The 19,305-nt window shown below is 40.4% G+C and overlaps 1 long non-coding RNA gene across 2 annotated transcripts in view; it reads right to left on the bottom strand.

Annotated features, from left to right (window-relative positions):
* LOC133568337 (uncharacterized) overlaps positions 1-17,595 on the bottom strand; it is a 54,385-nt gene extending 36,790 nt beyond the window's left edge. For both annotated transcript variants that reach the window (XR_009809576.1, XR_009809575.1), the window contains exons 1-2: positions 17,353-17,595; positions 13,649-13,727 (exon numbers count right to left, since the gene is read on the bottom strand). This is a non-coding gene — a long non-coding RNA (uncharacterized LOC133568337). The remainder of the gene's footprint in view (positions 1-13,648; positions 13,728-17,352) is intronic.
* Between the last annotated feature and the right edge of the window lie 1,710 nt (positions 17,596-19,305).

Raw genomic sequence — 19,305 nt, 5'->3', positions numbered from 1 at the left:
AGGCTATATTCAGTATTTATTTAACAATTAAAGTGCTGTATGCTATACAGTAGAAATTATACCTTGTGGATATGTCTAATAATAATAACAAAAATATATACATTGTTATAAAGGGAAGGATTCCAACCATATCTTGTAGTTTATTATTTGTACTGAAATATGTGGAATAACGTGTTGTATATTTTTGAAAATGCAATAAATAGCTAATAATTCTTACTTATCTTCATGTTTGATGATAAATCATTAAAAATCCCATGGATTAATACATTTCTATGTATAGGTTTGAAAATGCAATAAATAATTAATTATTTTACTTACATACTACATATATAGAAATTAAAAACCACATGGATTTTTGATTTTTTATTCAAATTTTTAAAAATTATTTTGGTGTTTGTTTGTTTTCATCACAGGGTTTAATACATTGTATATGTTTGAAAATGCAATAAATTATTATTTCCACCTTTCTACAAATACATTGAATATATGTTTGAACATCAATCCATCCATTTTCTACCGCTTATTCCCTTTGGGGTCGGGGGGGGGGGGGGGGGGGTGGGGGGCGCAGGTACCTATCTCAGCTACAATCGGGCGGAAGGCGGGGTACACCCTGGACAAGTCGCCACCTCATCGCAGGACCAACACAGATAGACAGACAACATTCACACTCACTTTCACACACTAAGGCCGATTTAGTGTTGCCAATCAACCTATCCCCAGGTGCATGTCTTTGGAGGTGGGAGGAAGATGGAGTACCCGGAGGGAACCCACGCATTCACGGGGATAACATGCAAACTCCACACAGAAAGATCCCGAGCCCGGGATTGAACCCTGACTACTCAGGACCTTCGTATTGTGAGGCAGACGCACTAACCCCTCTTCCACCTACATGCTATATATAATTAATTATTTTACTCATACACTAAATATTTGGAAAATTAAAAGTCACATGCATTTTTTCATTTTTTATTCTATTTTTTACAATTATTTCAGTTAGTTGTTTTTTTTAATCACAGTGTTTAATACATTGTGTATGCTTAAAAATGCAATAAATTAATTATTTCCACTTTTCTACAAATTTTATAATTTAGAATCACATGTTTCAATACATTGCAAAGGTTACAAAATGCAATAAATAATTAATTATTTTACTCATATACTACATATATGGAAAATTAAAAGTAACATGGATTTTTTAATTCTTTATTATTATTTTTTCTATTACTCTAGTGTTGATGTTTTTTTAAATAATTGAGTTGACTGTAACACATTGTCTATCTGTGCTGGCCCTGCGATAAGGTGGCGACTTGTCCAGGGTGTACACCGCCTTCCGCCAGATTGTAGCTGAGATAGGCGCCAGCGCTCCCCGCGACCCCAAAAGGGAATAAGCAGTAGAAAATGGATGGATGGAGTTGACTGTAATACATTGTATATGTTTGAAAATGCAATAAATAGCTAATAATTCTTACTTATCTACATGTTTGATAATATTTTTTTTACATTATTATTCTATTTTTTTTATATGTTTTTTTTTAAATCACAGGGTTTAATACATTGTATAAGTTTGAAAATACAAGGAATTATTAATTATTTCCACCTTTCTACAAATGTAATAATTTACAGTCACATGGATTAATAAATGTTATAGGTTTCAAATGCAATAAATGTACCAATACCATCCATAACAGGCAGTTTAATGTTATGTATATACTTTTTATTATAATAAAAGTCATAATGATCACCATCCATCCATCCATCCATTTTCTACCGCTTATTCCCTTTTGGGGTCGCGGGCCATGTTCATTAACAATTGTAGGTAGTTTTTTGTTGCATTTTTATTTTTTAAATATAAGGACATAACAATGTGCACATTACCGTGACGTACACTGAAGCCTCGTGGGATTAACAAACACAACATCTAATGTATACAAATATCTATTGTTTCATGACTTGTTAAGACATTTGAAGCAATATGTAAATATGAGGACACAATACAATATAACGAAAACTATCACAATGCAGACTTAATACATTCATATCCACCCATTTGTCTGTCCATCTTGGCTTTGTTGAGTCCACGGTTGAATTTTAAGTTCAAGTTGAAGATGTGACCTAATTTATGTCTCCCAATGAAAACGCCAGGGAAAGCAAAGCATTCTGGGATAATGGCAGGTGTCCCCAATGTCATAGCAGACAGCTTGTTAATTTGCACTACTCATACACACACACACACACACACACACACACACACACACACACACACACACACACACACACACACACACACACACACGGGGAGTGTGTGTGTGTGTGTGTGTGTGAGTGTATATATCAGTGATGGGACTTGACCCTGGCGAGTTGCGGCAGTGTTTTCGCGTCTTGCTGGGCGTGGGAAAAAGACGGGACCCCTTTTCACAGCTGCCTCGGCTGAGGCCTAGACTGCTGGGGGGCCCCTGTACCCCCATAACACCCCCGTACCGGACCCCCTCTCCTTCCCCTTCAATCCTATTCAAGCTGCGGCCTAGTGGCTTTCAAAAGCAGAGACCCCCCACCCAACACCACACCCACCCTTCACCACCACCCCCCCTCCCAGCCCTTCATAAATACATCTTATTATTCAGGCCCTCGTTTGCATAGAGATTCCAAAGAGGTCCCCACTTTGCTGGTGAGGCCTTTATGGCAAATTTCACTTTGCTAATCTCCCTGTGTTAATATTAGTTTAGGGCGCACTTAAGGAGAATTTGAGAAATACCCTCAGAAAGTAAGCAAAGCCAGCACTTTGCAGTAGTATGTATTCCATCTGCCAGTGGCTATTGTACACTGTACCTCTCTCTCACACACACACACACACACACACACACACACACACACACACACACACACACACACACACACACACACACACACACACACACACACACACACACACACACACACACACACACACACACACACACACACACACACACACACTCTGCAATGCATTGCTGCAGAGATTTATCTGCCATCAGCCCGTATAATACTGAGGTTATAATTTACATCCACTTTAGAAAACAGCAGCGCCGACGCGCTCCTTGCATATGCTAATACGGAGCTTGGGAAAAAAAACTCAAAGAAGTCCTTACTAAATTTGAATAACTGAGCTTTCTATTGAGCGTCATGGTTGTGGAAAGAGAGGGTGGGGGGGGGGGGGGGTGGGGGGGGGGTGGGGGGGGGTTGTGAGAGGACGTCTTCTGCAGAGCTCCAATGGAATACAAGAAGAAAACAAATAATTCACCCAAATTGACGCATAGAAGTGTCGGCTGAAGGCTGAATTATGCATCGGCCGCACACCTTTGTGCAGCATAATAAGGAGACAAGGGGAGGTTGTCACGTCTGGGCATTAAGGGCGGGAGGGACGCAGCCACCCAAACACTCTTTCCACATGAGCGGATCCAAAAATGTGGGCGCCCGCGCCTTGCCTAACGGGATAAAGAACCGCAGCAAAGATTACACGGCCGGCACCTAGCACACTTTCTACCTGACAAATAGGATCATGGTATTTAAAGGGATAAAACGCTGACTGCATGAGAATGAATAAGGTGTGGGGGGGTGAGGTGGAATGCAGAAAATGATAAAGCAGAAACGTCACCATTGTTGTTCTAGCAATGTGAATGTGTAAGAATACTGATATGAGATAGCCGGCTACTTCCTGGTTCTTGGATGAGGACGACCAAACAGGAAGTAGGGCGGATGCATTACTGAATTGAAGGGACTGAAAGCTGACCATTAAAAAACGGGCTATCAAACTTTATTCACCAAGTTCCACCATAATGACCATTAAAATACAGTACCGCAGTAGGCCCGAGCATTCATTAAATGAATTTCCCCCAGGGATCAATAAAGTACTTTCTATTCTATTCTAAAACAAGGCAGAGGTTAATAATTTTGTCCGCTATAACATTACACGCAGTTTGAATAGTAACTCTGTGTTGAATAGAGGTAAAAATAAAACACTGTACTTTGATCAAGTAATTCTTTGGCGTACCACTCAACAAAGAACACATGCCACTAGTGGCACACGTACCACTGTTTAGACGGACTGAAACATCAAAGGATACAGTACCATTTTGATATTTTTCATTTTATATATGTATGTATATAAACTTTCTGTGAAATATTTTGCTTATATTTTGGCTTTGTATACTTGGTCATCCCCAGAGGTGGATAGAGTAGCCAAAAATTGTAGTAAAGTAAGAGTACCATTTCTTTGGAGCGAGGGTGCCCACATTTTTTAACTTGGGGCTACATTGGGTTAAAAGATCAGTGTGCATATATACACTATACTATATACATACATACATACATATATATATATATATATATATATATATATATATATATATATACAAACATACATGCATACATAAACATATATATATATATATATATATATATATATATATATATATATATACAAACATACATGCATACATAAACATATATATATATATACATATCTATATATATACGTATCTATATATATATACATATCTATACATATATACACATATATATACATATATACATAAATATATATACATATATACATAATTATATATATATATACACACAGTATATATACATATACATATATTGATATTCATATACACATACATATATACATATATATACACATAAATATACATATATATATAAATATATATATATACACATACATACATACATACATCATGTATATATGTGTATACACTGTATTAAAAGACCTCAACGGTGGAGTGGGTGTGAAGACTGTTTGGCATCGAGCTGCCAAGTTCGATTCCTTCGAGGATGCGTTGACGTGAACACAACAAAAGGTAAGATATTAAAAGATTTATTTAACAAAAAGGGAGCTCTGAACAGAAATACTGGAGCCAATAAAAAGCAAACCAAAAACGCTAATATGAGAACTAGGATATACAAACAGAAAACTGGACTTGGCACGATGGCACAAAATGTAAAAACAAAAACAATTAGCATGAGAGCTAAGAAAAGGCAGGTGGCTTAGCATATGAGCTAGCGAGAATACACGTACCAAAATAAGCAGTCGTCACTAGTTGCATGTGAGCAAATTTATGGACCCAGACAGAACAAAGAAAAGAGGAAGGCTTATATAGAGAGTAATCAAGGAGAACCAGGTGTGTGTAGAAAACGAGGAGCAGGTGAAATCAATGTGTAACCATGGTAACGGACTAAACAGGAAGTAAGTGGGTCAGAAGAGAATGAAACAAAGATGGAAAAATAAACATGTGAAGATCCGAGTCACGGATCGCAACAGTGGGCAGATTATGGTTGCATAGAAGCTCCACAACGGTCACAAATGTGGAAGACGGCTGCAGCAAAGATGGGCCCACAATTGTCTTGGTCTCCATGCTATTGGACCCAGGCCTTCTCTTTACCAAGGACAGTGTGGCTGTCTGTGCACCAGTCTCCCCACTTTAAAAGATTCCTGAAGGCAATCCCACCAACGGGAGGACAATCATACTTGTTTCGAGTGATCGCCGAAGAAGATATGCAGATATACAATATGAAGATATTGTATATTAACATATATATCATGCTTGTTGCCACGTGAAGCCTGAGTTAGAAAGGACGCGCATATTTATATAATATAATGTGTGTATATATGTGTATATATGTATACATACACACCAATACACACACACACATTAAATTATATATATATATATATATATATATATATATATATCATGCCTGTTGCCAAGTGACGCGTGAGTCAGCAAGGAGTTAACATTGGTGGTCTGCAGACTGGAAGGTGAATGTTGACTGCAGCTCATGTGGAATGTTTTCACTTAATTAATGAAGCAATTGAACGTGTGTCAATGGCTGTATCTTTCCTTGTCCACAAATGGGGCATTGTAGGATTATTACAGTTGTTAATTGTCACTTTATTGAATGTTAAATATATTCCCGTAGTAGTACCGCATGCGTATGTCTGCGTGTGTGAGTTCACCTTTTCTCTTCAATTTATGCTGTTGTTTTTTCCCAATCGTGGGCTAATAAAAAATGAGCTGCATACATGCACTTTGGAACCCCCGCAGGCTACATTCTGTAATGAATTCACAACAACCACATGCAAATTCATGCTGCAGCAGCTAAAAAACAGAAGTAGTATCAACATCTAAAGCAAATCCACGTTTCAGGACTCAAACTAAATAAAAATGAGGTCAAAATAATGTTTGTATGGCACTAATGCGGGGATCAGCAACCCGTAGCTCGTGAGCCGCATGAGGCTCTTTAGCACCGCCCTAGTGGCTCCCTGGACCTCTTTCAGAGATGTGTGAAAATGGAAAAAGACAATATATTTTCTGTAGGGAAACAAACATGACACAAACCTTTGTGTTATACATGCTTCACTGATGAAGTATTGGGCGAGCGCCGTTTTAGCCTACTAATTTCAGCGATCCTTGAACTCAACGTAGTTTGTTTGTACAACTTTCTCTGATGCTGTCCTCTGTGTATTTAACTTATATTTACATGTCTCATGACACATTATCTGTATGTAATATTGACTGCATTTCTGTGTTGTTTGTGTGCCATGTTGTTCCAGACCACAGCAAATTTAAGTTAAAGTTAATGTACCAATGATTGTCTCACACACACACACACTAAGTGTGGCGAAATTACTCTCTGCATTTGACCCATCACCCTTGATCACCCCTCGGAGGTGAGGGGAGGAGTGGGCAGCAGCAGTGGCCTCGCCCGGGAATCAAATGTTACCCAGCTTGCAAAGATTGTAATAAATACATTAAAATAAGACAGCCTGCCGTTTCCTTTAATTTGGACACACACATCTATACCTTTGGCCATTCTAAGCCCGTAATTTCAAGAATTTATCTCTGTCAGGACACGAATGTTTTCGCAGGTTGCGGCGATGATTGTGTGTTATGTGTGCTATGGCTATGAGATGTTTTTTTTCCCTGTGGCCTCAGTCCGGACCCCCTCTCCAAGGTTCCAGGCTTAGACCAATTTTATTTTCATTTATTTATTTTTTCTCCCATTCCCCCCACTTGTTACCTGTATGTATCTCACCTTCTTTGAAAGGCGTGCCGCAAGTTGGCAGACCTGTCAGCGATCCTGTTCTGTCTCCCTGTAATGTTTGTCTGTCCTTGAATGGGATTGTGCTAAAAAATTGTATTTCCCCTTGGAGATTAATAAAGTATGTCTGATTCTGATTCTAATTCTGATGATTGTTTTCCCGGGATGCAAACGGACTAGACCGGAATGGCTTGAAGGTAGGAATATATTTTAATTTCCACTCAAAAAAGAGGTACAAACAAAAGACGCTTACAAGGCGAAGGCACAAACTTGGCGCAGGGAACAAAACTAAAACTTGAACGTAAACTATGAACATAAAACGAACAACACTTACTGTGGCCAGAAAAGAGCAGCATGAGCAGAGCAGAAACAGAGTATGAAAAGATCAATGTCGCCAGGCAAAATAATTGAGAAAGACAGGCTTAAATAATAATCTCATGATTAGCGACAGGTGTGATCCGAACAAATGAGGCAGGTGAAACTAATGAATCGCCATGGTGACAAAACAAACAAGGAAGCGCAAACAGGAACTAATGAAGTATAAAACTAACAGAACATAACAAAAACATGATCCGGAGCACGGATCATGAAAATCTCTTTCTGTGAAAAGCCTCCATATTACTAATGTTTTCCAATGTTGCAAAAATGTGTAGAATAAAAATTTAAATACAACATTTCTGTCATCTGGCACGATGGCGAGTACCTGGTGGCCGGGCCTGTTCCCATGGGGTCCGGTCGGGCACAACCCGAAGAGGCAACGTGGGTCACCCCTCCAATGGGTTCACCACTCATAGCAGGGGCCATAGAGGTCGGGTGCAATGTTAGCTGGGTGGCAGACGAAGGCAGGGCACTTGGCGGTCGGATCCTCGGCTACAGAAGTTAGCTCTTGGGACGTGGAACATCACCTCACGGGGGGAGAAGGAGCCTGATCTAGTGCACGAAGTGGAGAAGTTACGGCTGGATATAGTCGGACTCACTTCAACGCACAGCAAGGGCTCTGGAACCACTTCTGTTGAGAGGGGCTGGACTCTCTTCCACTCTGGCGTTGCCAGCAGTGAGAGGCGACGGGCTGGGGTGGCAATTCTTGTTTCCCCCGACTCAAAGCCTGCACATTGGAGCTCAACCCAGTAGACGAGAGGGTAGCCTCCATCCGCCGTCGGGTTGGGGAACGGGTCCTGACTGTTGTTTGTGCTTACGCACCAAACAGCAGTTCAGAGTACCCACCCTTTTTGGGCACACTCGAGGTAGTACTGGAAAGTGCTCCCCCGGTTGATTCCCTTGTCCTACTGGGGTACTTCAATGCTCATGTTGGCAACGACAGTGAAACCTGGAGAGGCGTGATTGGGAAGAATGGCCGCCCAGATCTGAACCCGAGTGGTGTTTTGGTTTGGACTTTTGTGCTTGTCACAGATTGTCCATAACAAACATCATGTTCAAACATAAGGGTGTCCATATGTGCACTTGGCACCAGGACACCCTAGGCTGCAGTTCCATGATCGACTTTGTAGTTGTGTCATCGGATTTGCGGCCTCATGTCTTGGACACTCGGGTGAAAAGAGGGGCGGAGCTTTCTACAGATCACCACCTGGCGGTGAGTTGGCTGCAATGGTGGGGGAGTATACCGGACAGACTTGGCAGGCCCAAAAGCATTGTGAGGGTCTGCTGGGAACGTCTGGCAGAGTCTCCTGTCAGAGAGAGTTTCAATTCCCAGCTCCGGAAGAACTCTGAACATGTCACGAGGGAGGTGCGGGACATTGAATCCGACTGGACCATGTTCCGCACCTCTATTGTCGAGGCCGCTGATTGGAGCTGTGGCCGCAATTTAGTTGATGCCTGTCGTGGCGGTAATCCGAGAACCCGTTGATGGACACCTGCGGTGAAGGATGCCGTCAAGCAGAAGAAAGAGTCCTACTGGGTTCTTTTGGCTCACAGGACTCCGGAGGCAGCAGACAGGTACCGACAGGCCAAACGGTGCGCGGCTTCAGCGGTTGCGGAGGCAAAAACTTGGACATGGGAGGAGTTCGGGGAAGCCACGGAAAACGACTTCCGGAGGTCTTCGAGGCGATTCTGGACCACCATCTGCCGCCTCAGGAAGGGGTAGCAGAGCACTGTACACACCGTGTACGGTGCGGATGGTGTTCTGCTGACTTCGACTGCGGACGTTGTGAATCGGTGGAGGGAATACTTCCAAGACCTCCTCCATCCCACCAACACATCTTCCTATGAGGAAGCGGTGCCTTGGGAATCTGTGGTGGGCTCTCCTATTTCTGGGGATGAGGTTGCTGAGGTAGTTAAAAAACTCCTCTGCGGCAAGGGTTAGATGAGATCCACCCGGAGTTCCTAAAGGCTCTGGATGCTATGGGGATGTCTTGGTTGACAAGACTCTGCAGCATAGCGTGGACCGGAGGGTGTGTTCCAACTCTCGTGGGATCACACTCAACAGCCTTCCCGGTAAGGTCTATTCAGGTGTACTAGAGAGGAGGCTATGCCGGATAGTCGAACCTTGGATTCAGGAGGAACAGTGTGGTTTTTGTCCTGGTCGTGGAACTGTGGACCAGCTCTATACTCTCGGCAGGGTCCTTGAGGGCGCATGGGAGTTTGCCCAACCAGTTTACATGTGCTTTATGGACTTGGAGAAGGCATTCGACCGTGTCCCTCGGGAAGTCCTGTGGGGAGTGCTCAGAGAGTATGGGGTATCGGACTGTCTGATTGTGGCAGTTCGCTCTCTGTACGATCAGTGTCAGAGCTTGGTCTGCATTGCCGGCAGTAAGCCAGACCCAAGGCTGACCTTTGTCACCGATTCTGTTCATAACTTTTATGGACAGAATTTCTAGGCGCAGTCGAGGAGTTGAGGGGATCTGGTTTGGTGGCTGCAGAATTAGGTCTCTGCTTTTTGCAGATGATGTGGTTCTGATGGCTTCATCTGGCCAGGATCTTCAGCTCTCAATGGATCGGTTCGCAGCCGATTGTGAAGTGACTGGGATGAGAATCAGCACCTCCTACTCCGAGTCCATGGTTTTCGCCCGGAAAAGGGGGGAGTGCCATCTCCGGGTTGGGGGTGAGACCATGCCCCAAGTGGAAGAGTTCAAGTACCTCGGAGTCTTGTTCACGAGTGGGGGAAGAGTGGATCGTGAAATCGACAGGCGGATCGGTGCGGCGTCTTCAGTAATGCGGACGCTGTATCGAACCGCTGTGGTGAAGAAGGAGCCTAGCCGGAAGGTAAAGCTCTCTATTTACCGGTCGATCTACGTTCTCATCCTCACCTATGGTCATGAGCTTTGGGTTATGACCGAAAGGACAAGATCACGGATACAAACGGCCGAAATGAGTTTCCTCCGCCGTGTGGCGGGGCTCTCCCTTAGAGATAGGGTGAGAAGCTCTGCCATCTGGGAGGAGCTCAAAGTAAAGCCACTGCTCCTCCACATCGAGAGGAGCCAGATGAGGTGGCTCAGGCATCTGGTCAGAATGCCACCCGAACGCCTTCCTAGGGAGGTGTTTCGGGCACGTCCGACCGGTAGGAGGCCACGAGGAAAACCCAGGACACGTTGGGAAGACTATGCCTCCCGGCTGGCCTGGGAACGCCTCGGGATCCCCCGGGAAGAGCTGGACGAAGTGGCTGGGGAGAGGAGCGTCTGGGCTTCCCTACTTAAGCTGTTGCCCCCGCCACCCGACCACGGATAAGTAGAAGAAGATGGATGGATGGATAGATTTCTGTCAACGAGGATTTGCGTCAGCCTTTGATAGTAGGCTAATATAGCTAATATAGACACTTACATCATGTGTTGTCTTCATTATAACATTAATATAATAATTGTAAGTAATTTTGATAGTAGGCTAATATAGACACTTACATCATGTGTTGTCTTCATTATAACACTTATATAATAATTTTAAGTAATTTTGATAGTAGGCTAATATAGACACTTACATCATGTGTTGTGTTCATTATTACACTTAAATAAGGCTTTTAATTTTTTGCGGATCAAGACAGATTTTTTGTTGTTGTATTTTTGGTCCAATATGGGTCTTTCAACATTTTGGGTTGTTGACCCCTGCATTAGACTAAAAATCTGAACTGCTAACCCAGCAGGTAGCACACTATTTGAAGTGAGGTTTATCGATGTACATCTGGCGTAGCCACTCTGGCGGGCCCCCGTTACACTAGCTACAGTATGTTTCAAAACACTGCTTGTAGGGCGGCGCTTCAATGTTTAGCTCCACCTTTATCGTTTTTTTTAAAGCTAAAATACGTAAATTCTCCCTCTTTTGTCTCTACACTGTTTCTGCTTGCAATTGTTGATGTTGAGCCGCAACATGCACATCGGCGCATGAAAAGAAGTACCGTTATTTTTCAGTGGAAGTGTAGTTCCATTTTTTATTCATTAGTACCGCGGTACGTCTTAGTACCGATACCGTAAAAAATTGTCTGCAGCATAATGAAACAGGACGAATCGATAACTCCAGCCAAAGACTTTAAAATAATATCTGAAAAGCGAACATTTATCCATGAAAATATGGAGAAGGTGCAGATGGTGTGGTTGGCAAACTCGCAGCTGGAAGGAGATATTGTAGAAGTTCACTCTCGAAGGTAAATCCTGTACATTAATATTATTACATGACTTCATAAAGCTATTGTAGTTGTTTGTAATACTTTCCATTGTATTGTTTTTCTAACTCCTCTTATCTCCAAATTTGTTCTTCTTTTAAAAATGTATTAAATATTAAGACTGCGCGGATTAATTAGTTTTCAATTCATTTCGATCGAGAATTTTCAATCAGGTACTGCTGTATTTTGAAGTAGAATACCGATTGATCGGCCTAAAAAAAAATCTAATAACACCCGACACACACCATGAAAATTTACCAGGATTTCACAGCCTTCAACAGTACTTTTTTACAATAGAATATTGGCACCAAAATTCCTGTAACATTACAAGAAATAACTTTAAGAAACACAATACCTTTATATTTCATAATGATTAACTGTTATTGCACAATAAATGACAGTAAATGTGACTGTGAAAGTAATGCAATTTTTAGCCACTAATTTGCTAGCAAAAGTACAAACTGTTACTCTACAGATAAGTGTGAAAGAATGGAAGGAACAAACCTTGAATAGATCAATGAATGGATGTAAATAAGTCCTCCGGAGAACAAGTGTGTTTTGGATTTGCATTACAGGGCCATTTACCCCCAAATTTTTTAAATTACAAGAGAGAAAGAGATCAAAAACAAAATTCCACTGAAAATGTTGATGGGTCTTCTAAATCCAGATTCTCACCAACAATTGAACAGCTTCCGCCTTCATCATGAAAACGTATTTTTGTAACTTTTCGCATAATCCCGCAAATGGTTTCAGCCTTTACTATTTGTTTTAATTGTAAGGCAGGTCTGCTGCAGTGAGGTGCAAGACTACAAAATAAAAAACCAGTGAAGTTGGCACATTGTGTAATTTGTAAATAAAAACAGAATACAATGATTTGCAAATCCTTTTCAACGTATATTCAATTGAATACACTGCAAAGACAAGATATTTAATGTTCGAACTGAGAAATGGGCCCAGCGAAGCCGGCTGCGTTTCTGGGTGTTGTTGATAAATGGCTTTTAATTTGCACATACAGATGTAGTGACAAACTGTAGTTACTGACAGTGGATTTCGGAAGTGCTCCTGAGCCCATGTGAAGATATCCTTTACACACTGGTGATGCTTTTTGATGCAGTATCACCTGAGGGATTGAAGGTCTGTAATATCATCGCTTACGTGCAGTGATTTCTCCAGATTCCCTGAACTTTTTGATGATGTTACGGACCGTAGATGGTGAAATCCCTAAATTCCTTGCAATAGCTCATTGAGAAATGTTGTTCATAAACTGTTAGACAATTTGCTCATGCATTTGTTCACAAAGTGGTGACGCTCGCCACATCCTTGTTTGTGAATGACTGAGCATTTCATGGAAGCTGCTTTTATACTATATCATGGCACCCACCTTTTCCCAATTAGCCTGTTCACCTGTGGGATGTTCCAAATAAGTGTTTGATGAGCATTCCTCAACTTTGTAAGTCTTTTTTGCCACTTGTGCCAGCTTTTTTGAAGCATGTTGCAACCATCAAATTCCAATTGAGCTACTATTTGCAAAAAATAACAAAGTTTCTCAGTTTGAACATTAAGTATCTTGTGTTTGCAGTCTATTCAATTGAATATAGGTTGAAAAGGATTTACAAATCATTGTATTCTGTTTTTTTTTTTACCATTTGCACAACATGCCAACTTCAATGGTTTTGGGTTTTGTACTATATAGCAGTAAAGCCTTTATCACACACAAGTACAATGAGAAGACTTGCTGGGTGTAATAAAAAGGTATAAATGCTTTGTTCAAAGAAAAACATCAAAAATATAAAATCTGCATCATTTGCGCTCCTAAGCATTTTCACACTGCCATCTCAATCCAAAAAGCATTTGGCACCAGAGCCCATGCATAGCTACACATGATAACAATAATGCATAAATGGGTGTGATGCTAAATGACAGGTGTAGCAAACGTGTGTGTACCTGCAGTGAGCCCCTCATCCTAGCCGGCCTTTTGCCTTCAGATGCCAACTTTTCCGCTGATGTCGGCATGAGCATGCTCCTTAAAATGAAACACAACAAAGATGAGCACATGAGAACAAAATGGCTGAATGAATAATTATATTGTCCTGCATGAAGTTGCTTAAGGGGGAAGTGAACTTTTTCGAGGAATTTTGCCTATCGCTCACAGTCATGATAAGAGACAGGAACACACGTCTTCTTTTGTTAGGATTTTAATGTTGATAAAAAAAACCCTTGGAAGATGCATCTAATGGATTCACCGTTGTAGCCATCAAAGACCTCTAAAATAACTTCAAAACCCTCCATCAGTGTTTTGTATACACACTTTAAACATGTATAATGTAGTAACAGACACCTTCATAACAATATGTAATATGTACAATATACACAGTGCAAGTATATATATATATATATATATATATATATATATATATATATATATATATATATATAAATAATGTAGTAACAGAGGTACACCTTCATAACAATATGTAATATGTACAATATACACATTGCAAGTATATGTATAATGTAGTAACATAGACCTTCATAACAATATGTAATATTTACAGTATACGCAGTGTAAGTATATATATAATGTAGCAACAGACACCTTCATAACAATATGTAATATGTTTTATATACATACTGCAAGTATAAATATAATGTAGTAACAGACACATTCATAACAATATGTAATATGTTTTATATACACACTGCAGGTATACATATAATGTAGTAACAGACACCTTCGTACTGGAACAACATGTAATATGTACAATATACACACTGCAAGTACAGTGGGGCAAAAAAGTATTTAGTCAGCCACCGATCGTGCAAGTTCTCCCACTTAAAATGATGACTGAGGTCTGTAATTTTCATCATTGGTACACTTCAACTGTGAGAGACAGAATGTGAAAAAAAAAATCCAGGAATTCACATTGTAGGAATTTTAAAGAATTTATTTGTAAATTATGGTGGAAAATAAGTATTTGGTCAACCATTCAAAGCTCTCACTGATGGAAGGAGGTTTTGGCTCAAAATCTCACGATACATGACCCCATTCATTCTTTCCTTAAAACAAATCAGTCGTCCTGTCCCCTTAGCAGAAAAACAGCCCCAAAGCATGATGTTTCCACCCCCATGCTTCACAGAAGGTATGGTGTTCTTGAGATGCAACTCAGTATTCTTCTTCCTCCATACACGACGAGTTGAGTTTATACCAAAAAGTTCTATTTTGGTTTCATCTGACCACATGACGTTCTCCCAATCCTCTGCTGTATCATCCATGTATCCATTTTGGTATAAACTCTGTCATCATTTTAAGTGGGAGAACTTGCACAATCGGTGGCTGACTAAATACTTTTTTGCCCCACTGTACATCCATACATACATACATACATATAAATTTATATACATATATATAAATACACATATATATATATATATACATATATATGTATATATACATAGAAATATATACATATGTGTGTATGTGTATGTATATAGACACATGTATATATGTATATATACACACACTCAAATACATATATATATATATGCATACATATATATATATATATATATATATATATATATATATATATATATATATATACTTGGTGGACATCTCTGATGTGAAACAATCAAAACACTTCTAATATTGTCAGTCATGGTCTAAAATCGAGCATGCTGGGATCTCGGGGATGTTCCAGTCATGTGTGCAGAATATAGATCGTAGCCCATCACTTGTCCTGTTTGGTAGTTCTATGACAGGATGGAGCTTCACCTTCCACCCACCTATGTGGTGACATGAGGCTACATGGCAGTCCTTCAATTACATATTTAAACATCTATATGAAATGAGGTATATTCACCAAATCCTTCTTGCGGTTATGACACGGATGCATCAGCTTTACAATAATTTATACGTTCTCACATGTACTTTTATAAACAAACATAGGGAAAAAAGATGGAGGCTGCTACCAACACCACGTGACTAGCCCAAATTAACCCATTCTTTAAAGGCCTACTGAAAACCACTACTACCCACCACGCAGTCTGATAGTTTATATATCAATGATGAAATATTAACATTGCAACACATGCCAATACGGCCTTTTTAGTTTACTAAATTACAATTTTAAATTTCCCGGGATTTTCGTCTTGGAAACGTTGTGTAATGATGACGTGTATGGAAGACGTCACGGGTTTTTAGGAAGTATGAGCGCTGTGGACACACACAGCTAAAAGTCGTCTGCTTTAACGGCATAATTATACAGTATTTTGGACACCTGTGTTGCTGAATCTTTTGCAATTTGTTCAATGAATATTGGAGAAGTCACAGTAGAAAGATGGAGTTGGGAAGCTTTAGCCTTTAGCCACACAAACACACGGTGATTCTTTGTTTAAAATTCCTGGAGGTGAAAGTTTCCTATGGATCAGAGCGCGGTCAAGCCAACATGGATCCCGACCAAATGTCAACCAGCAGGTTTCGGTGAGAAAATTGTGGTTAAAAAGTCAGTTCTTACCGGAGAAAAGCTGAGCTTGTGCCGTCCATAGCTGCAGTCGACTCCCCTGAGACACTGCGCGTCAAGACACCCGTGGAGACACCCTTCCGACTATCAGGTACTATTTAACTCACTAAAACACTACCAACACAATAGAAAGATAAGGGATTTCCCAGAATTATCCTAGTAAATGTGTCTAAAAACATCAGAATCCGTCCCAATGTAATCGCGTTTTTTGGGGGGGTAATTTTTTTTGTTTTTTTGTTGTTGTAGTCTGTCGCTATCAATATCCTCAAACACAAATCTTTCATCTTCGCTAAAATTAATGGGGAAATTGTCGTTTTCTCGGTCCGAAAAGCACTTTTTGTTGGAGGCTCCCATTAAAAACAATGTGAGGATGTGAGGAGCCATCAACATGTGACGTCATCGTCTGCGACTTCCGGTAGAGGCAGGGCTTTTCTCTTAGCACCGAAAGTTGCGAACTTTATCGTGGATGTTCTCTACTAAATCCTTTCAGCAAAAATATGGCAATATCGCGAAATGATCAAGTATGACACCTAGAATGGACCTGCCATCCCCGTTTGAATAAGAATATCTCATTTCAGTAGGCCTTTAACTATGTCCTCCAGATATGATTGCACTTTTACCCCTGTGGTGACAATCCCCTCCACCCCCCTTCTGGGTCCTAAAGCACAATCCCTGACAACGACTGCTGGGTTCTCACAGGCACCGCGACACAATGCCCGTGAACGCATCACCAAAATGGACAAACGGAGACGCACAATTTGTGTTTTGCGGAGCTGGGATCCTGCACGCCAGCTCCCCCCTCAGCACCGTCGGCTTTTTAAGGAACCCCACCCCCCTCGTAGCATCCACGCTGCCCGCCTCGTCCCGCGTGAAGTGATCGGCGTCAGTCGGTACTTTCGGTTCTCTAGCTTTATGAAATGAAAACTCATACAGCTAGATAACCAAAGATACAAACTAAGCCTCGTCGTCTCTCTTAAAGGGGCCGCTGCATCCGGGTCACGTGAGCATCACAGGTGCGTATTTGGGGACGACGTGACGGGTTAATGACGTGGGATTAATCAATCAACACTCAAGCTGCTCACGTACAGCAAACCACACAATAAAGTGCCAGCGACCAATCACACTTACTTGCGCATCAGGATCAGTCTACTCCTCACTTCCAAAAATACAATTAAAAATAAAGAACTCAAGTCCAACCTTCAAAGTTGCACAAAAAAAACTAATATAAATGATTGTTTTTTTTGTTAGTTTAAAAAAAAAAGGCAGCACAAAAAGTGTGCAGTCACTCGGAGTGTTCTGCGTCCTTTCTCGGAGTGCGACTGACAAGTGCGGAGTGCACGTGGGGGACGCGCACACGCACGCGCGCGCGCACACACGTTGACTCCGCCTCATGAGGGAGGAAGGAGAGAGAGAGAGAGAGAGAGCGAGAGAGAGAGAGAGAGAGAGTGAGAGAGAGAGAGGCGGGAATCTAAAAATATGAATAAACCCAATTATGAAAATGAATAAAGGTGCACAAATTCAGTAAATAGTGCACATATCGCGTGGCCTGGACTTTTATTTTGAAAAGAATCCTCTAAAAATATATTTAAAAGGACCAATTTTGTGTTATTATTATATACTTCAGTTTTAATATCATTTCATTGTGTTTTTATTCTTATTTTGCAGTCATGTTTTTGATGATTTTGATGATTTGCCTTTTGTTAAGAAATCGTCTTTTTTAACCGAACATTTCAATGTAAAATAATAAAGTAATCCGCATAGTGAAATATCAATTTAGTTTTAAACCTACACATTTTTGTTCATTTTCTTTCTGCGGGAAACAAATCACCTTGCAAAGTGTAAAACAAATGACAAGAATAAATAATAATTCTAAACCGTATTTTAGTTCTGCTCTTTTGTGAGGAAGATTTCCAAACAGGGTCAAACAGTTGACCTACATTCTCCTCACTCCTTAGTTTGACCTAATTTTGCCGACTATAATTACTCCTACAGTTTGCACATATACTAACGCCAATTTATACAAGGAGTTATGTTATTGTAATATTGAAGAAAAAAAAGAAGCAAGACGTTTTTTTTCCCTTTTTATTATTATTATTTTTTTTTTACAACGGACAGCGAGCAGGTTGTTATATTTTTGGAATTAAATATCAAATCCTGCCTGCTCGCTTTATCGAGTGTGATATTAAGATGTGACTGATATGTGCAGGGCTGCACAAGGAGACGAGATGGCGGGAAAGATAAAACACACACACACACACACACACACACACACACACACACACACACACACACACACACACACACACACACACACACACACACACACACACACACTATATATATAGCAGTAATTTGCAATATGTGCAGATAACCCAATAATGAAAGCAGATGGAGGGTATATATATATATATATATATATATATATATATATATATATATATATATATATGTGTGTGTGTGTGTGTGTGTGTGTACCTATACTTGCATGCTTCCCAAACGAAGCTTGCATCAGATAGCAGTTACATATCCGATTATTGCGGGTGCAGCAATCCGTTATATGGCGCAGGTGGCTATACTGGTGCATGTTCGGGAGGCAGCACAGCTCCGAGTCATCCTGCATGAATCTTATTCTTCTCTGCATCATTTATAAAGAAGATCCCAATCGTCTGTGCTGCAGCGTGAATGCATCTCGAACTTGCTCGGAAACGAAACATTGTTCACATGCGTCTATTCGTGCAGCAAATGCTCAATTTCTGCAATGTGTTTTGAAGTAAATATCAACAAAACAACTTCAGCTGAATGCATGCACACATTAAAGTACATATGTGTAGGTAGGTTTTTATTTTATTTTTTTTATAAATGGCTGTAATGACAATGTAAATGAGAGATTTCTAATCACTGCTATGTTGGAATTCTTATTAATATTTTTAGATTTAGAGAAAATGAAATATGACAATTTGACTTGGGGCTGTATGATTAGTTCCATAGCTAAATTAAAGACGTTATAGGATAAATGTGACACTCACTGTTGACAATAAACCTTTACACTTACCTCAATTCTTTGTTTTTGTTTTTATTCAG

The sequence above is a fragment of the Nerophis ophidion genome, linkage group LG14 (assembly GCF_033978795.1).
Source record: "Nerophis ophidion isolate RoL-2023_Sa linkage group LG14, RoL_Noph_v1.0, whole genome shotgun sequence".
Classification (NCBI taxonomy): domain Eukaryota; kingdom Metazoa; phylum Chordata; class Actinopteri; order Syngnathiformes; family Syngnathidae; genus Nerophis; species Nerophis ophidion.
The sequence above is the reverse complement of the archived record's forward strand: the minus strand, read 5'-3'. Positions and strand labels throughout refer to the sequence as shown.